Source organism: Halichoerus grypus, chromosome 11 (genome assembly GCF_964656455.1).
Source record: "Halichoerus grypus chromosome 11, mHalGry1.hap1.1, whole genome shotgun sequence".
NCBI lineage: Eukaryota > Metazoa > Chordata > Mammalia > Carnivora > Phocidae > Halichoerus > Halichoerus grypus.
Window position 1 is genome coordinate 35343853 of NC_135722.1, and position 17639 is coordinate 35361491.

Below are 17639 nucleotides of genomic sequence, written 5' to 3' on the forward strand. Positions count from 1 at the left end.
CATAACCAACAGGAAGATTTTTAAGACTCTGAATAGTTTCTAAGAAACTAAAAAGCTTTCTAAACAACAACTATGTTTTAGGAATTATGCTCTATTCGAAGGATGCAGGGGTGACTAAAAAATGGTTAATGCTCTTAAAAGTCACTTTCTTCTTTTTAATTTATTTTTCATTTATTTATTTGAGAGAGAGAGAGAGAGAAAAAGAGCATGGGGGAGGGGCAGAGGGAGAGGGAAAAGCAGACTGACCAGTAAGCGGGGAGCCCGACAGGGCGCTCAATCCCAGGACCCTGGGATCATGACCTGAGCTTAAGGCAGATGCTTAACCCACTGAGCCACCCAGGCATCCCTTAAATCACTTTTTAAATTGGAGACCCACATGTCAAAAATAACTACAACAGAGAGTGACCAATGCCTTATAGAAGTCTATACAATACACTGTGGGCAAAGAGGTGGGCGAGCAATTATGCGAGAATGAGGAGAGACACTAAGGACAACTTAATTTTCAGAGTTGTTCCTGAAGGTTTTGTGAGAATTCACCAGGAAGATAGAAAAGAAAAGGGTATAATTAAATACTCTGAGGCACAAATCAGCACAACATGCTTTAGAAGCAGCCATCTTTAGGATCTTGGGAGAGGAGACATGGCAGGAGATGAGCCGTGAGAGAGTAGGCACACAGAGGCATGGCCTATCTGGGGGAATGTGTAGGCCACTTAAAGAATCTAGACTTTCTGGTACATTGCAAAGTCTTTAAAACCTGGGTTCTCAATCTAGTTATCAGAGGTTACATAAACCCTCCAAAATTGCACAAAATACTGCATAGGGATGTTGGAGTCCTTAACAGGGTGGCTCTGGGAGAAAGAAAGAGGGTTCACAGCTTTCCTCAGGGTCTCAAAGTCTCCATGACTTAAGAAAAGGACTGATATAACAAGATTTATTTTCTACCCTATAGTTTCTTGGGGAGAGTGGATTCAAAAGAAGTTTGAAGTTGAGGGTATTGCTTTAGTCTCTTTAAGCATCCTAGAATGTTCCAAGTTTATGACAAAGAGTAGAGGTGCTGTGATGGTGGTGGTCTGCCAGTCTCGATCCTTACGGGTCCGGCAGAGAGGTGGGTGGGGGACGCACAAGCATAATTTAGGGCCTCAGGGCTTTATAACTCTAGCAGCCCCTGTTTGGACTCTCGCCATATTTCCTCAACCTCTTCTGCAACTTGGCTTTTCACAGCTTGAGCAGCATGTAGGCTCATTCCTGCTCCACTGTAGCTTCGGGCCTGGAAGCAATAAACGAAGACCAAAATAAACAGCACAGTTCTTAACGACAGTCTTTTAAAATATCAGCTCTACCCTCTATTTAGTTGATTACCAAAACATATCCGTACTCTTGAGTTCATGTTGGAGAATATAACCCAGAACTCCTGGCTTACCAGTTATAATCAAACCCCGTTTATAAGAAGTAATATGTATAGTAACATTTCATTCATTTCTCCCCAGTGGATGGTCGACATTTTGTTCTTGAATGAACAAAGTATCAGAGAGATGAGTACCTGGACTAGAGTGTCTTGACCCCTCTTAATAAAACGGCTTTTACAAAATTGTTATTGGTATTAGAGAGATTAAACTTCACTGAGGTTTATTAAAGAATGGGTTATAATATTGATTCTAGGACTGTGACTGTGGATGCTTATCACTATAATCTTACTGAAAACCCTCTTGCAGAGACCCCTTAATGTGCAGCTCTAGGAGAAATGTATCTTAGAACTTGGTACTGGCTAGAATATACTCCTGAGAAACTGGACAGTTTATACCTCATGCCTACGATGAATTTAGAAACTTTAAGTTTTTGCTTTGGCTACTAGGAAATTTAGAGTTGACTATATGGCCTGTTTCCAGCAATGATGTAAGACCCTATGGCATATATTTGAGGAACAACCCATTTTTATTCTTTAATTTTTCTGTCACCCCTATTCCTTTGTCTCATATTTATTTTACCAAGTGGCATTATATGTATGTATGTAAAGCGACATTTTAGAGCAGGTTGGGTGTCACCAAAGTATACAACAAATGGATAATTTTTTTAAAGTAGTATGTTTTGCTTTAAATTTATGAACTGAATATGAACTAAAGAAAACTCTAGGTGTCAGGCCTGGGTATTATGTTTCCTCTTTAAATTCCAGATATCTTGCATCTGTAATCACTCCTCATAGGTGTCTTTCATAGTTCAGTGAAGCACCCAGGGGTCATTGCAAGTGGCCTGTGAATTGACATCCCCATAAGTAATAATTCACAAGCAGGCAATGTCTCCAGTGCTTGCCCCAAGCAGAGAGGAGCCTTGCATGGGTTAAATTAACCAGCCAGGAGAACATGTGAGCTGAACATATGGTGAAGTGTTTTGAGGTTTAGAAAAGCAAGTTTCTGGTACAAACAGAATCTGGCCTCTGAGACCCCGCTGTCAGCATGGAAAAAGATCTCCTTATTTACCAGAGTGAAAAGGAAGGGGCGCTTTCAATGACATCACCTCTGTGGCTGTGCACAATGAAACGGGAGGAGAAATCTCACATTAATGGAGAGGAAAACAAGTGTAAATTCCTCGGGGAAGTCAGAGAAGGCTGCAGAAAGCATGTAAGTTTACAGCTCTGATTCAAAGTGAAAAGAGAAGAAATCGGAAGTGAAGGGCCACAAATTAAAATTAAAATGGCAATTCCTGCGAGCTCTCTGGTCTTCCCATTACCAGACCATCCCCCATGCTGCTCTAATTGTACCACTTTGGACCTAATGAGTTGGGTATGGGAGGTACTGAGGCCTGTAAATGAAACCATTTATCACTGCAAAACCCTTATGCAATATTTCATAGAGCACTTGTTTTGAAAGCTTTGGAATAAAATATAGAAATCAGTCACTGGAGGTATCATCTCCTATATTTAGGGAAAAAAATGAACACATGTGCCTGCCCTAATAAACAATGCATTGTTAAAGATGTGATTTAGTTGACTCTTTAATTTGTCTTTAGGAAGATTTCAAGCTGGAAGTCCAATTCCTATTCCATTAGCTGGGATTGGCATTTTACTTTGGTTGTTGGTTGGTTGGTTTCAACATGTAGGAAATACGAGCAGTCTCCTCCTAATGCTGGGAGATTAGGCAGGTATCCTATTTCCTCCATCCATTACCTAGGTCATAGAGTTGTGATGACAATTAAATGGTATGATATGAGAAAAGTGCTTAAGGCAGTGTCTGGCACATGGTAAATTCTTCCCAAGTGATGGCTGTTATTATTCCTGGGCATACAGCCCTCACACCTAACCTTCTGGAGCTGGTATAGCAAATCAGCACTTGTTTGATGTCATAACATCATTCTGCATTATTCCCAACCACATAAAGAAAGGCACATTCAATCTTTACACAAGGGACTACAATGCCTGTCACACGGGCAAGGATTTAAATATTTGCTAGTATGTAGTATTAGTGAAAGTAAAAATACTTTTTTTAAAAGATTTTATTTATTTATTTGACAGAGAGAGAGACAGCGAGAGAGGGAACACAAGCAGGGGGAGTGGGAGAGGGAGAAGCAGGCTTCCCGCTGAGCAGGGCGCCTGATGCGGGGCTCAATCCCAGGACCCTGGGATCATGACCTGAGCCGAAGGCAGACGCTTAATGACTGAGCCATCCAGGCGCCCCAGTAAAAATACTTTTAATAGTTATAGGTAAGAATGTGAAGAACATAGAGAAAAAAATAAGCTTGAAAGAGAAGAATAAAGTAAATTTCATTACTTGATTTCAAAACTTCATGTAAAGCTACAGTAATCAAGACAGTGTAATACTAATGTAAAGATAGACTATACATAGATGGAACAGAGTAGATATTCCAGAAATAAGCCCCCTTTTATATTACCCATTGATTTTCAACAAAGTCACCAAAGCAACTCAAAATATAATCTTTTCAACAAATTGTGCTGGAACAATTGGATAACAACACACTCTTCACTCTTACCTCATGAGAAATGAACCTCCACTCTTATCTCATGAGACAAAGAAAAATTTATTTGAATTGGATAATAAACCTAAACGTAAGAATCACACATATAAAACCTGTAGAAGAAAATACAGGAGAAAATCTTTGTGATCTCTGGTTGAACAACGATATTTTAGGAACAAAAAGCAATAGATAATAAAGAAAAAAGCCCAATAAATTAGATCTCATTAAAATAAAAATAATTTGCTTTTTAAAAGATACTGTTATGAGAATCAAAAGGCAAGCCACAGACTGGGAGTAATATTTGCAAAACCTGTATCTATCTGATAAAGAATTTGTCTTTAGAATATATAAAGGATTCTTACAAATCAATAACAAGAATAAAAATAACTCAATTAAAGATGGACAAAAATTTTGAAGAAACATTTCACTAAGAAGATATACGAATGGCAAATAAGCAGATAAAAAGATGCTCAAAGTCATTAGTTAGAAGAGTGCAAATTAGGGGCACCTGGGTGGCTCAGTTGGTTAAGCGACTGCCTTCGGCTCAGGTCATGATCCTGGAGTCCCTGGATCGAGTCCCGCATCGGGCTCCCTGCTCGGCAGGGAGTCTGCTTCTCCCTCTGACCCTCCCGACCCTCCCCCACTCATGTGCTCTCTCTCTCAGTCTCTCTCTCTCAAATAAATAAATAAAATCTTTAAAAAAAAAAAAAAGAAGAGTGCAAATTAAAAACATCATGATGAGATATCACTACACAGCCGCTAAAATAGCTAAAATCACCAGGTTTGACAAGGATATAGACTAACTGGATCCCTCATGTACAGTTGGGAGAATACAGTTTGGTGGAAAACAGTTTGGCAGTTTCTCATTGACACACACTTACCACATAAACCAGCAAGTCCACTTCTAGGTGTTTACCCAAGAAATGAAAACATGTATCCACACAAAGATTTGTGTGTAATGTGAATGTTCACAGTAGTTTTATTTACAACTGCCAAAAGTTGGGCAGCATCCAAATGTCCACCAGGTGATGAATGGATAAAAAAATTAGTATACCCACACAATGTAATAATATTTGGCAATAAAAGAAAATTAACTACTAATACATACAACAACTTGGATGAACCTCAAGGGCATTTTGCTGAACGAGAAAAAAAGCTAGCCACGGAAGATTACAAGCTGTATTATTTCAATTATTTGTTTGAATTGCTAAGTAAGGTAAAACCAATAGAAATAGAAAGCAGATCAGTGGTTTCTAAAAGAGGAGAAGGAGCTTGGTTGCCACTTTATATAAGGGAGACTTCTATAGTAATGTAAATATGATTGTGTTGGTGACTATATTAACTGTGCACATTTCTGGGGGTGCCTGGGTGGCTCAGTAGGTTATGTAGCTGCTTTCGGCTTGGGTCATGATCTCAGGGTCCTGGGCTCCAGTCCCCCCATCGGGCTCCCTGTTCAGCCCCCCACTCATGCTTGCTCCCCCTCTGCCCCCGCAACTCATGCTTGCTCTCTCTCTCTCTCTAGTGCTCTCTCTCAAATAAATAAAATATTTTTAAAAAGCGGACTTAAAATTGGTGAATTTTATTATAAATTATACCTCAATAAAATTGATTTTAAAATAAGGTAAATTAATACGTTTTGATTATAGGAAGATAATCAAGATGTAGGATTAAATGTCAAAATAATTATGGAATAATATGTATAAAATGATCTGTTTATTTTAAAAAACTATATGCATATGTGTGTGCCTTTCTAAAAGTATAAACAAGTAATAGGTAGTTAACTTCTAGAACAAGGAAGTAGTGTTTGAGGGTAGGGAAAGAGCCCTTTAAAATTTTTCATCTCATTCTCTTCTGTACTCATTGAATTTCTTTTTACCATGAACATGCATTACTTTAATAATAAAAATATAAATTAATGAAAAATGAACAATAAGTGACTAGTTTGAATATTAAGACCATATTTTTTAATTAAACATCAGGACATAGAGACTAAGTGGAGAGTGTGAAGTAGAGACTGTCCCAACAGAAATATTTGGTTAATGAATATTAAGTATATTTATTTTTGTGAGAATGAATTATGATTTCTATGATTTAGAAATTCTCTGGCACAGTGGGAAACACCTCCGGATAGTGCAAAAGCAAGACTGGTGATCATTGATTTGTGGCAAGTCAATCATTTATCATAATAATGCTCGTTAATTTTTGGCTTAATACACCAGTAATCTATCATTTTTGCATAAAGACTAATACAGGGGAAAAAAGAAAAATAAGCACTTGTATTATAATTCTGATCACAGCTGACAGCACACTGTTGTGAGATGGTCTAATTATCTCATTTAAGATGTGGCCTCTAAATCAGCATTTCCAAAAGAATATTCCATGACTAACTTAATGGTGGATCTTCAATCAATCAATAATATTTAACAAGAGACCTTAGAGGCTTAATAGACAAATAGGCGCTGAGAATTTTCAAAAGAAGTATATGAATTGCAGAGTTTCCCATACGTTTTTGACCACTGAACCTCTCACTGGCCGATAACTTAAAGAGTTAGAATTTTGCAAAATATTTGTTAGTAAACACTGCTCTAACTTCAGGTCATGAACACTGGAGAAATTAGAGTTGAAAACAATGGTTATTGATGTTTTTAAGACAGTATAAATTGTTCTCTTCTCTGCTCTCCAAAAACATTGCGGTCATAGCTTGATTATAGTACTTCTCATTTTGCAAGCAGGATACAGTGGAAAAAGCATGGGTTTGTCATCAAGTTAATCTGGGTTTTATTCTTGCTTCCATCATGGAACAGGGGCGCTTTGAGCCTTGGTTTCTTCACTTGACAAAGTGGAATGTAATGCTGAGTATGCATGGATAAAACGACATACTTACAGCACTTCTCATTGTGCCTGGACATGCATGGTTTTTATAAATACTGGTTCTCTTTACTTTATAGCTCAGCATTTCAGCGGATGGTAAACCCCTTGAGACAGGCAACTGGGTCTCATTCATCGCGGTCTCTAACATATAGTCAGTCATTGGCGTCTAGTTGGAACCTAATCTGTTCATTGGTTCCACGCAATCAACTTTAAGGATCAAGTTTTAAAAAAACAAAACAAAACCCAAGTTTCATCCTTTTCTCTTTCTCCACTTCTCTTCCTTCTGCTTTCTTTCCTTTTTCTGTCCCCAGGTTCTTCTCTTTTCTTCCTCTTTGCTTTTGTCACTTTTTTCTGTTTTCTTCCACTTCCTTCCCCATCCTGCTACCGATTTTTCTCTCTAATATATTTTTTTTTGTATGGGCTGGCTTTTGTTAAATAACTAATCTTTCCTGTTCCTTAAGAACAGATAAAAATTAACATTTTCTAGTGTCTGTGTCACAGTGTAAAAATTAATACCACTAAATAAAGATTTTCAGTTCATTTGATTTAGTTCTGCTTTTTTTCTGTGTAACCCTTAATAAAGTTGAAATCTTCTGGGAAAGAGTAGCTCATGGTAGAACAAAAGATCCATATCGTGGTTATACAATGTGAATATTTAACTGTGTTGGTATTTTCCTGATGATGACTGGCAGTCTTGGCAAGCAGTCGACACAAACGGTATGCCGAGAAGATAGGAATCGAGTTAAAGTGACAAGATCTGAATTCTGTTCTTGTTGACACTGTTTATTTCCCCCCCCCTCTTTACCAGAAGATTAGTTTCTGCAGACCTCAAAGAGAGGAGAGATCCAAATAATTCTAAAATGAGGATTGTCATCTCCCTGGCCTCTTGTCTGGTGGCCATGGCTCTAGATGATTAGTAACTCAATGGGAAATTCATTAGTTTTGGATCACAGCCCAATTCCCAGAAACATTTTATTTTCACCTTCACACCTTTTGAGAAAATTCTGCTTTTAGGTGCCTGGGTTTTGGATCTGAGTGAAACTGTCATATCTTAATTATATTCAAAGCTACCCTCTTGACTTCTATTTCATCTGTGACATTAGCCTTCACACTTGGATTGGCTTGAATTCTCCTGGCTTGAGAGTGAGAATTTCATATGTTTTCTTTTCATCTGCAGACATCTGTATTCTGTTTAACTCAGGATTGTAAAACTCACAGAACAGGAAGGGCTCGAGCACGTTGTGATCACTATGGGACTTGTTCCTTTCAGGCCAAAAACTACACAAATCCTTTTACTGGTGCTTTTAGAAAATATTCTCATAATACTGACCAAAGATAGAGAATAACAGATTATTACAATTATGAATTTTAAAACCCCTTCTCTTTAAATATATGTTTTACTTATCATTTCTTATTTTGTCAGTACCAGCTCTGTAAACTGAATTATTTAGAAGAAACTATATGTACAATTTACAGTAATGGCTAATCTCCTTTGGCGCTGCAGAGACACAAACATATTACTTATTAACAAATCAGATGTATTTACTGAATGTTTTTGGCAAATGAGGAAGAATCACAGTTCTATAACCTGTAGAGTTTTATAATCCCTAACATATATTTCTATGTGTTGCCTCATATGATTGTCATTGCAATTCGTTTAGGGAGGCGATGGGAATTATAATTAAAGTATATGGAACTCAGGCAAATAAAGACTTAACTAAAGAGGGTGCCTGGGTGGCCCAGTGGGTTAAGCATCTGCCTTCCACTCAGGTTACGATCCCAGGGTTCTGGGGAAAAACTGAGAGCTTTTCCCCTAAGGTCAGGAACACGGCAGGGATGTCCACTATTACCACTGCTGTTCAACATAGTACTAGAAGTCCTAGCCTCAGCAATCAGACAACAAAAGAAAAGGCATCCAATTGGCAAAGAAGAAGTGAAACTCTCACTTTTTGCAGATGATAGGATACTTTATGTGGAAAACCCAAAAGACTCCACCCCAAAACTGCTAGAACTCATACAGGAATTCAGTAAAGTGGCAGGATATAAAATCAATGCACAGAAATCAGTTGCATTTCTATACACCAACAACAAGACAGAAGTAAGAGAAATTAAGGAGTCGATCCCATTTACAATTGCACACAAAACCGTAAGATACCTAGGAATAAATCTAACCAAAGAGGCAAAGGATCTGTACTTGGAAAACTATAGAATACTCATGAAAGAAATTGAGGAAGACACAAAGAAATGGAAAAATGTTCCATGCTCATGGATTGGAAGAACAAATATTGTGAAGATGTCTATGCTTCCTAGAATAATCTACACATTTAATGCAATCACTATCAAAATACTCTCAACTTTTTTCAAAGAAATGGAACAAATAATCCTAAAACTTGTATGGAACCAGAAAAGACCCCGAATAGCCAGAGGAATGTTGAAAAAGAAAAGCAAAGCTGGCAGCATCACAATTCCGGACTTCAAGCTCTATTACAAAGCTGTCATCATCAAGACAGTATGGTACTGGCACAAAAACAGACACATAGATCAATGGAACAGAATAGAGAGCCCAGAAATGGACCCTCAACTCTATGGTCAACTAATCTTTGACAAAGCAGGAAAGAATATCCAATGGAAAAAAGACAGTCTCTTCAACAAATGGTGTTGGGAAAATTGGACAGCCACATGCAGAAGAATGAAACTGGACCATTTCCTTATACCACACACAAAAATAGACTCAAATGGATGAAAGACTTAAATATGAGACAGGAATCCATCAAAATCCTTGAGGAGAACACAGGCAGCAATCTCTTTGACCTCAGCCACAGTAACTTCTTCCTAGAAACATCACCAAAGGCAAGGGAAGCAAGAGCAAAAATGAACTATTGGGACTTCATCAAAGTAAAAAGCTTTTGCACAGCAAAGGAAACAGTCAACAAAACCAAAAGAAAACTGACAGAATGGGAGAAGATATTTGCAAATGACATATCAGATAAAGGGCTAGTATCCAAAATCTATAAAGAACTTATCAAACTCAACACCAAAAGAACAACTAATACAGTCAAGAAATGGGCAGAAACATGAACAGACATTTCTGCAAAGAAGACATCCAAATGGCCAACAGACACATGAAAAAGTGCTCAACATCACTCGGCATCAGGGAAATCCAAATCAAAACCTCAATGAGATACCACCTCACACCAGTCAGATTGGCTAAAATTAACAAGTCAGGAAATGACAGATGTTCGCGAGGATGCAGAGAAAGGGGAACCCTCCTATACTGTTGGTGGGAATGCAAGCTGGTGCAGCCACTCTGGAAAACAGTATGGAGGTTCCTCAAAAAGTTGAAAAAAGAACTATCCTATGACCCAGCAATTGCACTACTGGGTATTTACCACAAAGATACAAATGTAGTGATCTGAAGGGGCATATGCACCCCAATGTATATAGCAGCAATGTCCACAATAATCAAACTATGGAAAGAGCCTAGATGTCCATCAACAGAGAATGGATAAAGAAGATGTGGCATGCGTATATATATATATATATATATATATATATATATGTGTGTGTGTGTGTGTTATACATATACATATATATAATGGAATATTATGCAGCCATTAAAAAGACAAAATCTTGCCATTTGCAATGATGTGGATAGAACAAGATTATGCTAAACAAAATAAGTCAATCAGAGAAAGACAAGTATCGTATGATCTCACTAATATGAGGAATTTGAGAAACAAGACAGAGGATCATAGGGGAAGGGAGGGAAAAATGAAACAAGATGAAACTGGAGAGGGAGACAAACCATAAGAGACTCTTAATCTCAGGAAACAAACTGAGGGTTGCTGGAGTGGAGGGGGGTGGGAGGGATGGGGTGGCTGGGTGATGGACATTGGGGAGGGTAGGTACTATGGTGAGCCTTGTGAATTGTGTAAGACTGATGAATCACAGATCTGTACCCCTGAAACAAATAATACATTATATGTTAATGAAAAATTAAAAAGAAAAGAAAAAAAAGAGTGAGTTCTTTTCTACAGTAAGCTTCTTTGCTAAAGAGGTCTCGCAGGTAAATCACAGGATTGAGAGTTTGTAAATTTCCAATGAAGATAAACAACTCAGAGGACAAATATGCATGAGGAATTTTTTGTTTGTATCTCAGAAACACAAAAATGACTAAGTGAGAGTTATCTGTGAAAAATAAGGCAGATATGAAGGACATGATGGTGATGTGTTGATGTCTAGGGATTACTAGAGTGCCTGCTCCTTCACAGGTATTTGCTAAATCCCTATTGAATTAATAAACACATGAATGAATGAATGAATGAATGAGTCATGCCTTCTCAAACTTGGTAAGGAAAGGTTAAAGAAGGAAACTTTAAAGAAAAGCTTGAAGGAAAATTTAAACAGAAGGGTTAAGACAGAGAGACTTTATGACCAGGGGAATATAACTGTCAAGAGATTAGCTAAGCCATTCCATGGTATTGCTGTTGGCTGTCCATTCTGTTTAGCCAGGAGGCCAGTAAGAACCTTTAACTGACACCAGGCCTCCTGCAAGGGCACGCCCTGGATTGCCTGCAGAGTCACATGCAAATGTAAGTGCTCCTCACACAACTCCTCCAACAACCCTTGTGATTAATGGTCTCCCCAGCTCAGAAGACCTTCCCCTCGTGTGCCTGAGATAAGAGCACCATGGAGCCCCCCAAACCCTAATCTTTTTGGTTTCAATTGACCAATCTAGTTTTAGCCGAGGAACCCCAAAGCACCCCACTCACAGACCCTAATCAGGGCAGGTGCCCCAGGTCCTGGCTCTCTCTCTGCGTGCACTCTGCTCTGACCTCCCCATGTGGTCGCGCCAGGCATGTCCTGTACTTCCGCAGAACCTATGAGTAATAAACTTCTCTATTTCAATTTCTCCTGTGGTCTTTTCTTGAACCATGGCTCACCACTTGGCATCCTGTGCTCCACTTAAAAAAATGTTAATTTAACAAAGTCATAACAGTAACATTTGGCCACTTCGAGGGTTTTATAACTTTAGGAAGAATTTAAAGACTCCTAGGCAGGACAGCAATTTTCTTGGCCAGACATGGCAATGCTGAATATTGCAAGGCACTGTGGGCAGAGTCACCTGTGGATGTGGCAGGTTAAAAGGATGAACTGGGGTGGAAAGTGCACAAAATCTCTGAGGCGTGAACACATGTTGAAATTATCTACCAAGAGCAATTCCCTCCTCAAATTGCGGTCCGTCTAAGTCTTACTTCAACCTTCCTTTTAAGCTTCACATCCTAGAGCTTTCTTTCAATGAACTGATTACCCTAGATTATTTGTTCTTTCCCCAAACTGCATATAAATGTAAATGTTATTCCTTCTGCCTGGAATGCACTTCTCATCCTCCTTTACCCACCCGGACAACTGAAATGTCTTCTTCGATGTGACTTTCATTTCTATTCCTGACCCCCCAGCAGAAATAAATTTTTCTCCAATATAGTCCCCATTATGTTGTTAATACCCTAACCATGTTGTTTCACAATGATATATTCACATCTTTTCCTATTCAATTAAGAATTACTTGAGTTTTTTAATAAAAGAATCTTTTGCCATTATGTCATATTAATATTTGAATCCCTAACATCTACCATCATGTCTGGCATCTAATGTCTGATAAATAAATGAATGGATGCTTTGAAGGATGGATGATGAATAAGTACCTTTGAATAACTCTCACGTACTCTCTAGTCACTCATTAATTCATCCAATCATGCCTGCATTTAGTTGGCCACAAAATAGGTATTGAACACCTCCTCTGTTATTGTTTGGAAGTATTATTTATATCATTAGACCATATCTTTTTCTAGAAGTATTCTTTACATCATAGCATGGAGAGGACTGACTTTTTCAGACACGCAGTCCCCACAGCCCTCATCCAGACCATCTCTGACATGGTGCGCTGTTCAGTTCCCGGTCCACGGTCACGAATAGCTTTCTCCCATGCTCTCTTTACCCTGGTGACTACCGCAGTTGCACAGCTTGTAGCTGAGCTCTGTAGGGAATCTGCTCTCGGATTTGATTTGTGCCTGAGTGAAACCCCTGCAGCCGTTTGGAGGTAAGGTCAATGGTTCTGTGCGGGTTTCTGCTCTTTGGTACTGTGAAGGGCCAGCTCATGCGCAACGTGCAAACTGGATCTAATAGGAGCTAATGCAGCCCGCACACATTTCCCTGGCGAGCACCGTCGCCGCTGTTCTCCGCCTATCTGAACTATGTCGCCTCCTGCTAGCCTCATGTGGCTCGGACGAGAGGGCAGTGCCCGCCAGATGTGAAAAGAACAGGGGCAGGACCAACGAGTGCAAAGCACTCTGTGAGTGCGCTTCATGACAACACAAACATACCTCAAACATCACCGTAACCCTCCGCAGCAAGGACTTAGATGCCCTGTTGACAGAGAAAGAAAATGTGCTGAGAGACCGAGTAGGTTAAGTTAGACCACAACGAGTTAGTGATAGAGTCAGGTTTTTTTTTTTTTTTTTAAGATTTTATTTATTTATTTGAGAGAGAATGAGAGACAGAGAGCATGAGAGGGAGGAGGGTCAGAGGGAGAAGCAGACTCCCCGCCAAGCAGGGAGCCCCATGCGGGACTCGATCCCGGGACTCCAGGATCATGACCTGAGCCGAAGGCAGTCGCTTAACCAACTGAGCCACCCAGGCGCCCGATAGAGTCAGGTTTTAAGGCCAAACCTGGTTGATGTCAAGGTCCAAGGGGGCACCATTTTTTTCTGTACAATCACCTACCACTCCGGGAAAGTCGATTTAAACTCAATGTGAAGAAAGGCTTTCTAAAAAGCTATCAGAAAAATAAATGTCTTTGAAACTAAGCAGAATTCAACCAGAGGTCAGAGGAAATAAACTATACCCTATTGGTTGGAATGCTAGTTTATAGATTTCCCTCCTTGCCTAAAGCTTATGATTATTTACCAATTATAGATAGACCACACACACATCTGCACACATACATAGGAAGTCCCCATGGTGCTGAGGTAAAGTAACAAGCTTAAAACTATGTGTGCCCAAAATGCAAGTATACCTAATAATTATAATATGTATAATAATATTAGCTAATATTAGTTGAACCTCTAAACTATACCAGGAGATGTGATTAACACGTCATACATTATTTCATTTAACTGGCATAATTATAGTAGTTACCTTTTTTTTTTTTTAATTTTTTATTGTTATGTTAATCCCCATACATTACATCATTAGTTTTAGATATAGTGTTCCATGATTCATTGTTTGTGCATAACACCCAGTGCTCCATGCAGAACGTGCCCTCCTCAATACCCATCACCAGGCTAACCCATCCTCCCAACCCCCTCCCCTCTAGAACCCTCAGTTTGTTTTTCAGAGTCCATCGTCTCTCATGGTTCTTCTCCCCCTCTGATTTCCCCCCCTTCATTCTTCCCCTCCTGCTACATTCTTCTTCTTCTTTTTTTCTTTCTTAACATATATTGCATTGTTTCAGAGGTACAGATCTGAGATTCAACAGTCTTGCACAATTCACAGCGCTTACCAGAACACATACCCTCCCCAGTGTCCATCACCCAGTCACCCCATCCCTCCCACCCCACCCCCCACTCCAGCAACCCTCAGTTTGTTTCCTGAGATTAAGAATTCCTCATATCAGTGAGGTCATATGATACATGTCTTTCTCTGTTTGACTTATTTCGCTCAGCATAATACCCTCCAGTTCCATCCACGTCATTGCAAATGGCAAGATCTCATTCCTTTTGATGGCTGCATAATATTCCATTGTATATATATACCACATCTTCTTTATCCATTCATCTGTTGATGGACATCTTGGCTCTTTCCACAGTTTGGCTATTGAATAAATGTTAGTTGTTCTTGTTCTTACTATTATTCCTTGCAGTGAGGAATACTAATAGAATGCCAATAAGGCACAAGTGCTGGAGACTACAAATTCAGTAAGGAAGCAGGAAAAAGGAATGAGAAGAAAAAGGAGCAAGGTGTCGTTCCAGAAGAAATAATTTAGGCAAGTATCTTAATATTACAAAGCTTCAATTTCCCCATCCTTAAAGAGGGAATAATTATAGCACCTACCTCATGCAGGTATTTTGAAGTTTACATAATATCATGCACCCAAAGTACTTAAGACTGGTACTTGAAAAGTGGATGCCTTTAGAAAATTCTCCAAATATTTAAAATAATTGAGATTCACAAGTTAACGTAAAATATCTTCAGGAGTTTTTCTTTCTGTTCTGTCTCCTTTCCCTCCTGCACACCATTCCATGGAATCTGATATGGCTTATCAGAGAAAAACAAAGATATATGTGGTGTTCCAAAATAAATTATCAAGATTCTTCTAAAAATATAATTCAGTAAGAATTGATTGAGCATTTATTGTATTACAAGAGTAATTGTATTTTGTGCAGTGATGTGAAGGAAACAAGGGTATATGGAAAAGGAGAGCACGGGACTGGCTTAGTATGACATAGTGGTTAGAACCTGGCTTGGAATCCTACATACACCATGTAGTATCTGTGATTTCAGGCCAGTGTTTTAACTACTCTAGGCCTCAGTTTTCCCATCCATTAAGGGGGGATGATAGTAGTATTCATCACATACAAGTTAGTTGTGAGGATTTGATAAAATAATCCACCATAGGGTGCCTGGGTGGCTCAGTTGGCTCAGGTCATGACCCTGGAGTCCCTGGATCAAGTCCTGCATCGGGCTCCCTGCTCGGCAGGGAGTCTGCTTCTCCCTCTGACCCCCCCCATGTGCTCTCTCTCATTCTCTCTCTCTCAAATAAATAAATAAAATCTTAAAAAAAAAAATAATCCACCATAAGTGCTGACTCATAAGAAACATTTAACACATACTAGTGTTGCATGCAGGTACAAGTAAGGACAAAGTTTTCTAAATATATATTAGGATACATTGTCTGACAATTCTTATGGACATTTATAGTAACAAAATAAAATATTTAATATCAAAATTGACATGAAAATTCTGTGATTTAAGAACACTCATACACAATGTAGCTTCTAAGAAATGTATACTTTTGATGGGAACACATAAGTAATAACCAACACCAATAAAAACATATGAATAATCACATATTGATTGACATGTGGAAAATTGCAACTCTAAAAAAGGGTGAGTCCAACATACAACTTACAGTCACTGGATGTAGCCCACACTAGCAGCTCCCGAAGGACTAAGACCGTATCTCTCCCATTCTGCATTTTACCTCCAGCACCTCACACAGTGCCTATCACAAAGTCCTTGTTCAATATATATTAATCAAAGAATAAAAACATAGAAAAATAAAGACTGTAGTGTTTATTGTAGCATCATGAGAATGTTTATGTTACTCTATTCAAGAGAAAACCCCAATATAATATTCTAACTACAGATTATTAAATACATGCATTCATCTATATAAACTCAGACTGAAAGGAATTACAAGAATAAGCAAACAGTTGATTTGTTAATACCATCATATGTTTCGTTTTGACCCACAGAGTTTGAAGACTTTTTAAAGAATACTGGTCCAATGCATTCATATTACAGACAAGGAATGAGGCATAGAGAAGTGAGTTATGTTTATCCAGGATCAAATATCAAATGGCAGGATTCTTATTTCTCAGTCTGTTGTTTTTTTGCTACTAGACTACATGGTTTCATCCTACACCTTCCTTATATTCACCTCCTTTTCCACCATATCTCGTTTTCTTCATGAAGTCTGGGAAAATAATCCCTCCATATTGCCCCTCATAATATAGGGCACATAGAGTATTTTCAACTAATGTTTATTTGAACACTGGCCCCTCTAATGGAATTCATATACAGTTTCAAAGGTTAAGATTTTTGAGATCTGAAGGGAGAGGAAGAGTAGAGGCCATTTCAGTTAGTAAGAATTCAACAATATTCTCATACAGGTATTTATACCACAGTTACCATATTAAGCACTAGGAATAGAGTGGTAAACAAAAATTTACACTGTTCTTGTTTTCACAGAAATCTAAAAAGTAGCAGAGGCAAATATTAATTATTAAGTAGCTGTGCTGGTAGTGTATAATTACAAACTGAGAAAGTCTTACGAAGTCAGTGAACATGGCCTTTTGAAAGCATATAATAAAGGAACATTTTACTAAGAAGTGGCGCTTGAGTTTGAGATCCAAAGAACAAATAGGAGTTAGGGGATGGTCCCAATGAGTGTAATGTGGTGAATGTGAGGTTTGGCAAGGAGACTCTCTGATTAGAGAGATGCGTACATGGTAGTGAGCACAGGGGTACAGGAAGGATTATGTTAGAAATAAGGGTGGACAGATGGATGGGATGGAAGTCAGATTATGAAGACCTTGAAAATACAAGGAAAAGGTTAACAAAACAGGGGCCATTAAATAATAGTAGTGAAAATTAAATAGCAGATATATGTGTTGAGGGACCTAGGTAGCTCAGTCAGTTAAGCACGTCAGACTCTTGATTTCTACTCAGGTCATGATCTCAGGGTCATGAGATTGAGCCCCAAGTGCCCCTGGGCATGGAGCCTTCTTAAGATTCTCTCTCCCTCTGCCCCTCCCCCACCTCACACACATGTTTTATCTCTCTCTAAAAAAAATGTGTATATATAATTATACAATAAATATTATATATTTGTAATATGAGCCAGATGAAGCACAGACATCACCTCCTTAAACCTAATTATCTCATGTTTACTGATGAGGAAACAGGCAGGGAGAGGCAAGACAACTTACCGGAATATGCCAATCATGAAGTGCTGACTT

The 17639-nt window shown here is 38.7% G+C and overlaps 1 long non-coding RNA gene across 1 annotated transcript in view; it reads right to left on the minus strand.

Moving 5' to 3' along the window:
- Positions 1–239: 239 nt before the first annotated feature.
- Positions 240–17639, minus strand: part of LOC118551427 (uncharacterized) — a 72114-nt gene continuing 54714 nt past the window's right edge. The window contains exons 2-3 of the long non-coding RNA XR_004925058.2: positions 13221–13263; positions 240–1267 (exon numbers count right to left, since the gene is read on the minus strand). This is a non-coding gene — a long non-coding RNA (uncharacterized LOC118551427). The remainder of the gene's footprint in view (positions 1268–13220; positions 13264–17639) is intronic.